Consider the following 6,838-nt stretch of genomic DNA (forward strand, 5'->3'; position numbering starts at 1 on the left):
ATTCTGGGACTCCCATACAGTACTCTGGGCATTACTCCCCTCCCATTCTGGGACTCCCATACAGTACTCTGGGTATTACTCCCCTCCCATTCTGGGACTCCCATACAGTACTCTGGGTATTACTCCCCTCCCATTCTGGGACTCCCATACAGTACTCTGGGTATTACTCCCCTCCCATTCTGGGACTCCCATACAGTACTCTGGGTATTACTCCCCTCCCATTCTGGGACTCCCATACAGTACTCTGGGTATTACTCCCCTCCCATTCTGGGACTCCCACACAGTACTCTGGGTATTACTCCCCTCCCATTCTGGGACTCCCACACAGTACTCTGGGTATTACTCCCCTCCCATTCTGGGACTCCCATACAGTACTCTGGGTATTACTCCCCTCCCATTCTGGGACTCCCATACAGTACTCTGGGTATTACTCCCCTCCCATTCTGGGACTCCCATACAGTACTCTGGGCATTACTCCCCTCCCATTCTGGGACTCCCATACAGTACTCTGGGTATTACTCCCCTCCCATTCTGGGACTCCCATACAGTACTCTGGGTATTACTCCCCTCCCATTCTGTGACTCCCATACAGTACTCTGGGTATTACTCCCCTCCCATTCTGGGGCTCCCATACAGTACTCTGGGTATTACTCCCCTCCCATTCTGGGACTCCCATACAGTACTCTGGGCATTACTCCCCTCCCATTCTGGGACTCCCATACAGTACTCTGGGTATTACTCCCCTCCCATTCTGGGACTCCCACACAGTACTCTGGGTATTACTCCCCTCCCATTCTGGGACTCCCATACAGTACTCTGGGTATTACTCCCCTCCATTCTGGGACTCCCATACAGTACTCTGGGTATTACTCCCCTCCCATTCTGGGACTCCCATACAGTACTCTGGGTATTACTCCCCTCCCATTCTGTGACTCCCATACAGTACTCTGGGTATTACTCCCCTCCCATTCTGGGGCTCCCATACAATACTCTGGGTATTACTCCCCTCCCATTCTGGGACTCCCATACAGTACTCTGGGTATTACTCCCCTCCCATTCTGGACTCCCATACAGTACTCTGGGTATTACTCCCCTCCCATTCTGGGACTCCCACACAGTACTCTGGGTATTACTCCCCTCCCATTCTGGGACTCCCATACAGTACTCTGGGTATTACTCCCCTCCCATTCTGGGACTCCCACACAGTACTCTGGGTATTACTCCCCTCCCATTCTGGGACTCCCATACAGTACTCTGGGTATTACTCCCCTCCCATTCTGGGACTCCCACACAGTACTCTGGGTATTACTCCCCTCCCATTCTGGGACTCCCATACAGTACTCTGGGTATTACTCCCCTCCCATTCTGGGACTCCCATACAGTACTCTGGGTATTACTCCCCTCCCATTCTGTGACTCCCACACAGTACTCTGGGTATTTCTCCCCTCCCATTCTGGGACTCCCATACAGTACTCTGGGCATTACTCCCCTCCCATTCTGGGACTCCCATACAGTACTCTGGGTATTACTCCCCTCCATTCTGGGGCTCCCATACAGTACTCTGGGTATTACTCCCCTCCCATTCTGGGGCTCCCATACAGTACTCTGGGTATTACTCCCCTCCATTCTGGGGCTCCCATACAGTACTCTGGGCATTACTCCCCTCCCATTCTGGGACTCCCATACAGTACTCTGGGTATTACTCCCCTCCCATTCTGTGACTCCCATACAGTACTCTGGGTATTACTCCCCTCCCATTCTGGGACTCCCATACAGTACTCTGGGTATTACTCCCCTCCCATTCTGTGACTCCCATACAGTACTCTGGGTATTACTCCCCTCCCATTCTGGGACTCCCATACAGTACTCTGGGTATTACTCCCCTCCCATTCTGGGGCTCCCATACAGTACTCTGGGCATTACTCCCTCCCATTCTGTGACTCCCATACAGTACTCTGGGTATTACTCCCCTCCCATTCTGGGACTCCCATACAGTACTCTGGGCATTACTCCCTCCCATTCTGGGACTCCCATACAGTACTCTGGGTATTACTCCCCTCCCATTCTGGGACTCCCATACAGTACTCTGGGTATTACTCCCCTCCCATTCTGTGACTCCCATACAGTACTCTGGTATTACTCCCCTCCCATTCTGTGACTCCCATACAGTACTCTGGGTATTACTCCCCTCACATTCTGGGACTCCCACACAGTACTCTGGGTATTACTCCCCTCCCATTCTGTGACTCCCATACAGTACTCTGAGTATTACTCCTATTCTGGGACTCCCATACAGTACTCTGGGCATTACTCCCCTCCCATTCTGGGGCTCCCATACAGTACTCTGGGTATTACTCCCCTCCCATTCTGGGGCTCCCATACAGTACTCTGGGTATTACTCCCCTCCCATTCTGGGACTCCCATACAGTACTCTGGGTATTACTCCCCTCCCATTCTGGGACTCCCATACAGTACTCTGGGTATTACTCCCCTCCCATTCTGGGACTCCCATACAGTACTCTGGGTATTACTCCCCTCCCATTCTGGGACTCCCATACAGTACTCTGGGTATTACTCCCCTCCCATTCTGGGACTCCCATACAGTACTCTGGGTATTACTCCCTCCCATTCTGGGACTCCCATACAGTACTCTGGGCATTACTCCCCTCCCATTCTGGGACTCCCACACAGTACTCTGGGTATTACTCCCCTCCCATTCTGGGACTCCCACACAGTACTCTGGGTATTTCTCCCCTCCCATTCTGGGACTCCCACACAGTACTCTGGGTATTTCTCCCTCCCATTCTGGGACTCCCATACAGTACTCTGGGCATTACTCCCCTCCCATTCTGGGACTCCCATACAGTACTCTGGATATTACTCCCCTCCCATTCTGGGACTCCCATACAGTACTCTGGGCATTACTCCCCTCCCATTCTGGGACTCCCATACAGTACTCTGGGTATTACTCCCCTCCCATTCTGGGACTCCCATACAGTACTCTGGGCATTACTCCCCTCCCATTCTGGGACTCCCATACAGTACTCTGGGTATTACTCCCCTCCCATTCTGGGGCTCCCATACAGTACTCTGGGTATTACTCCCCTCCCATTCTGGGACTCCCATACAGTACTCTGGGTATTACTCCCCTCCCATTCTGGGGCTCCCATACAGTACTCTGGGTATTACTCCCCTCCCATTCTGGGCTCCCATACAGTACTCAGGGTATTACTCCCCTCCCATTCTGTGACTCCCATACAGTACTCTGGTATTACTCCCCTCCCATTCTGGGACTCCCATACAGTACTCTGGGTATTACTCCCCTCCCATTCTGGGACTCCCATACAGTACTCTGGGTATTACTCCCCTCCCATTCTGGGACTCCCATACAGTACTCTGGGTATTACTCCCCTCCCATTCTGGGACTCCCATACAGTACTCTGGGTATTACTCCCCTCCCATTCTGGGACTCCTACACAGTACTCTGGGTATTACTCCCTCCCATTCTGGGCTCCCATACAGTACTCAGGGTTACTCCCCTCCCATTCTGTGACTCCCATACAGTACTCTGGGTATTACTCCCCTCCCATTCTGGGACTCCCATACAATACTCTGGGTATTACTCCCCTCCCATTCTGGGGCTCCCATACAGTACTCTGGGTATTACTCCCCTCCCATTCTGGGGCTCCCATACAGTACTCTGGGTATTACTCCCCTCCCATTCTGGGACTCCCATACAGTACTCTGGGCATTACTCCCCTCCCATTCTGGACTCCCATACAGTACTCTGGGTTACTCCCTCCATTCTGGACTCCCACACAGTACTCTGGGTATTACTCCCCTCCCATTCTGGGACTCCCACACAGTACTCTGGGTATTACTCCCCTCCCATTCTGGGACTCCCATACAGTACTCTGGGTATTACTCCCCTCCCATTCTGGGACTCCCATACAGTACTCTGGGTATTACTCCCCTCCCATTCTGGGACTCCCATACAGTACTCTGGGTATTACTCCCCTCCCATTCTGGGACTCCCATACAATACTCTGGGTATTACTCCCCTCCCATTCTGGGGCTCCCATACAGTACTCTGGGTATTACTCCCCTCCCATTCTGGGGCTCCCATACAGTACTCTGGGTATTACTCCCCTCCCATTCTGGGACTCCCATACAGTACTCTGGGCATTACTCCCCTCCCATTCTGGGACTCCCACACAGTACTCTGGGTATTACTCCCCTCCCATTCTGGGACTCCCACACAGTACTCTGGGTATTACTCCCCTCCCATTCTGGGACTCCCATACAGTACTCTGGGTATTACTCCCCTCCCATTCTGGGACTCCCATACAGTACTCTGGGTATTACTCCCCTCCCATTCTGGGACTCCCATACAGTACTCTGGGTATTACTCCCCTCCCATTCTGGGACTCCCATACAGTACTCTGGGTATTACTCCCCTCCCATTCTGGGACTCCCACACAGTACTCTTGGTATTACTACCCTCCCATTCTGGGACTCCCATACAGTACTCTGGGTATTACTCCCCTCCCATTCTGGGACTCCCATACAGTACTCTGGGTATTACTCCCCTCCCATTCTGGGACTCCCACACAGTACTCTGGGTATTACTCCCCTCCCATTCTGGGACTCCCACACAGTACTCTTGGTATTACTACCCTCCCATTCTGGGACTCCCATACAGTACTCTGGGTATTACTCCCCTCCCATTCTGGGACTCCCATACAGTACTCTGGGTATTACTCCCCTCCCATTCTGGGACTCCCATACAGTACTCTGGGTATTACTCCCCTCCCATTCTGGGACTCCCATACAGTACTCTGGGCATTACTCCCCTCCCATTCTGGGACTCCCATACAGTACTCTGGGTATTACTCCCCTCCCATTCTGGGACTCCCATACAGTACTCTGGGTATTACTCCCCTCCCATTCTGGGACTCCCACACAGTACTCTTGGTATTACTACCCTCCCATTCTGGGACTCCCATACAGTACTCTGGGTATTACTCCCCTCCCATTCTGGGACTCCCATACAGTACTCTGGGTATTACTCCCCTCCCATTCTGGGACTCCCATACAGTACTCTGGGTATTACTCCCCTCCCATTCTGGGACTCCCATACAGTACTCTGGCATTACTCCCCTCCCATTCTGGGACTCCCATACAGTACTCTGGGTATTACTCCCCTCCCATTCTGGGACTCCCATACAGTACTCTGGGTATTACTCCCCTCCCATTCTGGGACTCCCACACAGTACTCTGGGTATTACTCCCCTCCCATTCTGGGACTCCCACACAGTACTCTGGGTATTACTCCCCTCCCATTCTGGGACTCCCACACAGTACTCTGGGTATTACTCCCCTCCCATTCTGGGACTCCCATACAGTACTCTGGGTATTACTCCCCTCCCATTCTGGGACTCCCATACAGTACTCTGGGCATTACTCCCCTCCCATTCTGGGACTCCCATACAGTACTCTGGGTATTACTCCCCTCCCATTCTGGGACTCCCATACAGTACTCTGGGTATTACTCCCCTCCCATTCTGTGACTCCCATACAGTACTCTGGGTATTACTCCCCTCCCATTCTGGGACTCCCACACAGTACTCTGGGTATTACTCCCCTCCCATTCTGGGACTCCCATACAGTACTCTGGGTATTACTCCCCTCCCATTCTGGGACTCCCATATATTTTTCAAATGGGGGTCACTGACCCCGGCAGCCAAACCCTATTGCTCTGTGAGGCTCCAGTTTTATTGTTATTGTTACTTTTTATTCCTTATCTTTCTATTCAGCCCCTCCCCTATTCATATACCAGCCTCTCGTTCAAACAGCTCCCTGGTTGCTAAGGTAATTTGAGCCCTAGCAACAGTATCTCTGACCCGGCAGCCAAAACCTATTGCTCTGTGAGGCCCCAGTTTTATTGTTATTGTTACTTTTTATTCCTTATCTTTCTATTCAGCCCCTCCCCTATTCATATATCAGCCTCTCGTTCAAACAGCTCCCTGGTTGCTAAGGTAATTTGAGCCCTAGCAACAGTATATCTGACCCCGGCAGCCAAACCCTATTGCTCTGTGAGGCTCCAGTTTTATTGTTATTGTTACTTTTTATTCCTTATCTTTCTATTCAGCCCCTCCCCTATTCATATATCAGCCTCTCATTCAAACAGCTCCCTGGTTGCTAAGGTAATTTGAGCCCTAGCAACAGTATATCTGACCCCGGCAGCCAAACCCTATTGCTCTGTGAGGCTCCAGTTTTATTGTTATTGTTACTTTTTATTCCTTATCTTTCTATTCAGCCCCTCCCCTATTCATATACCCGCCTCTCATTCAAACCACTCCCTGGTTGATAAGGTAGCTTGGACCCTAGCAACCAAGATAACAGCCAAAATGCCAAACTGCAGAGCTGCTGAACAAAAAGTGAAATAATTAAAAAAACTACAAATAATAAAAAAAATGAAGACCAATTGCAAACGGTGTCAGAATATCACTCCCTACATCAGTCTGAAAACGTCAAACTCAAAGTTGACCAACCCCCTTAATAACAAGGAGATTTCCCATAATTCCCTCTGCAGTTTCCAAGGTTGGTGCTGCATACGGTTCATCCCACCGGCTGGGTAACCCTGCGCCCACACCCGGGCAGCTCTTTGGCTAGCAAGGCATGCTGGGAGCTGTAGTACCAATATAGACTTCCAGTTTTTATTTCAGCATTAGCTAAAACTCCCTCTAAAGGCCCTGACATACTGAACTACAACTCCCTGCATATCACCCAGCTGGGAGTTGTTGAACAATAGCTGCAGGTACAGCTCAGCCAATCC

The sequence above is a fragment of the Xenopus tropicalis genome, chromosome 8 (genome assembly GCF_000004195.4).
Source record: "Xenopus tropicalis strain Nigerian chromosome 8, UCB_Xtro_10.0, whole genome shotgun sequence".
Lineage (NCBI taxonomy): Eukaryota > Metazoa > Chordata > Amphibia > Anura > Pipidae > Xenopus > Xenopus tropicalis.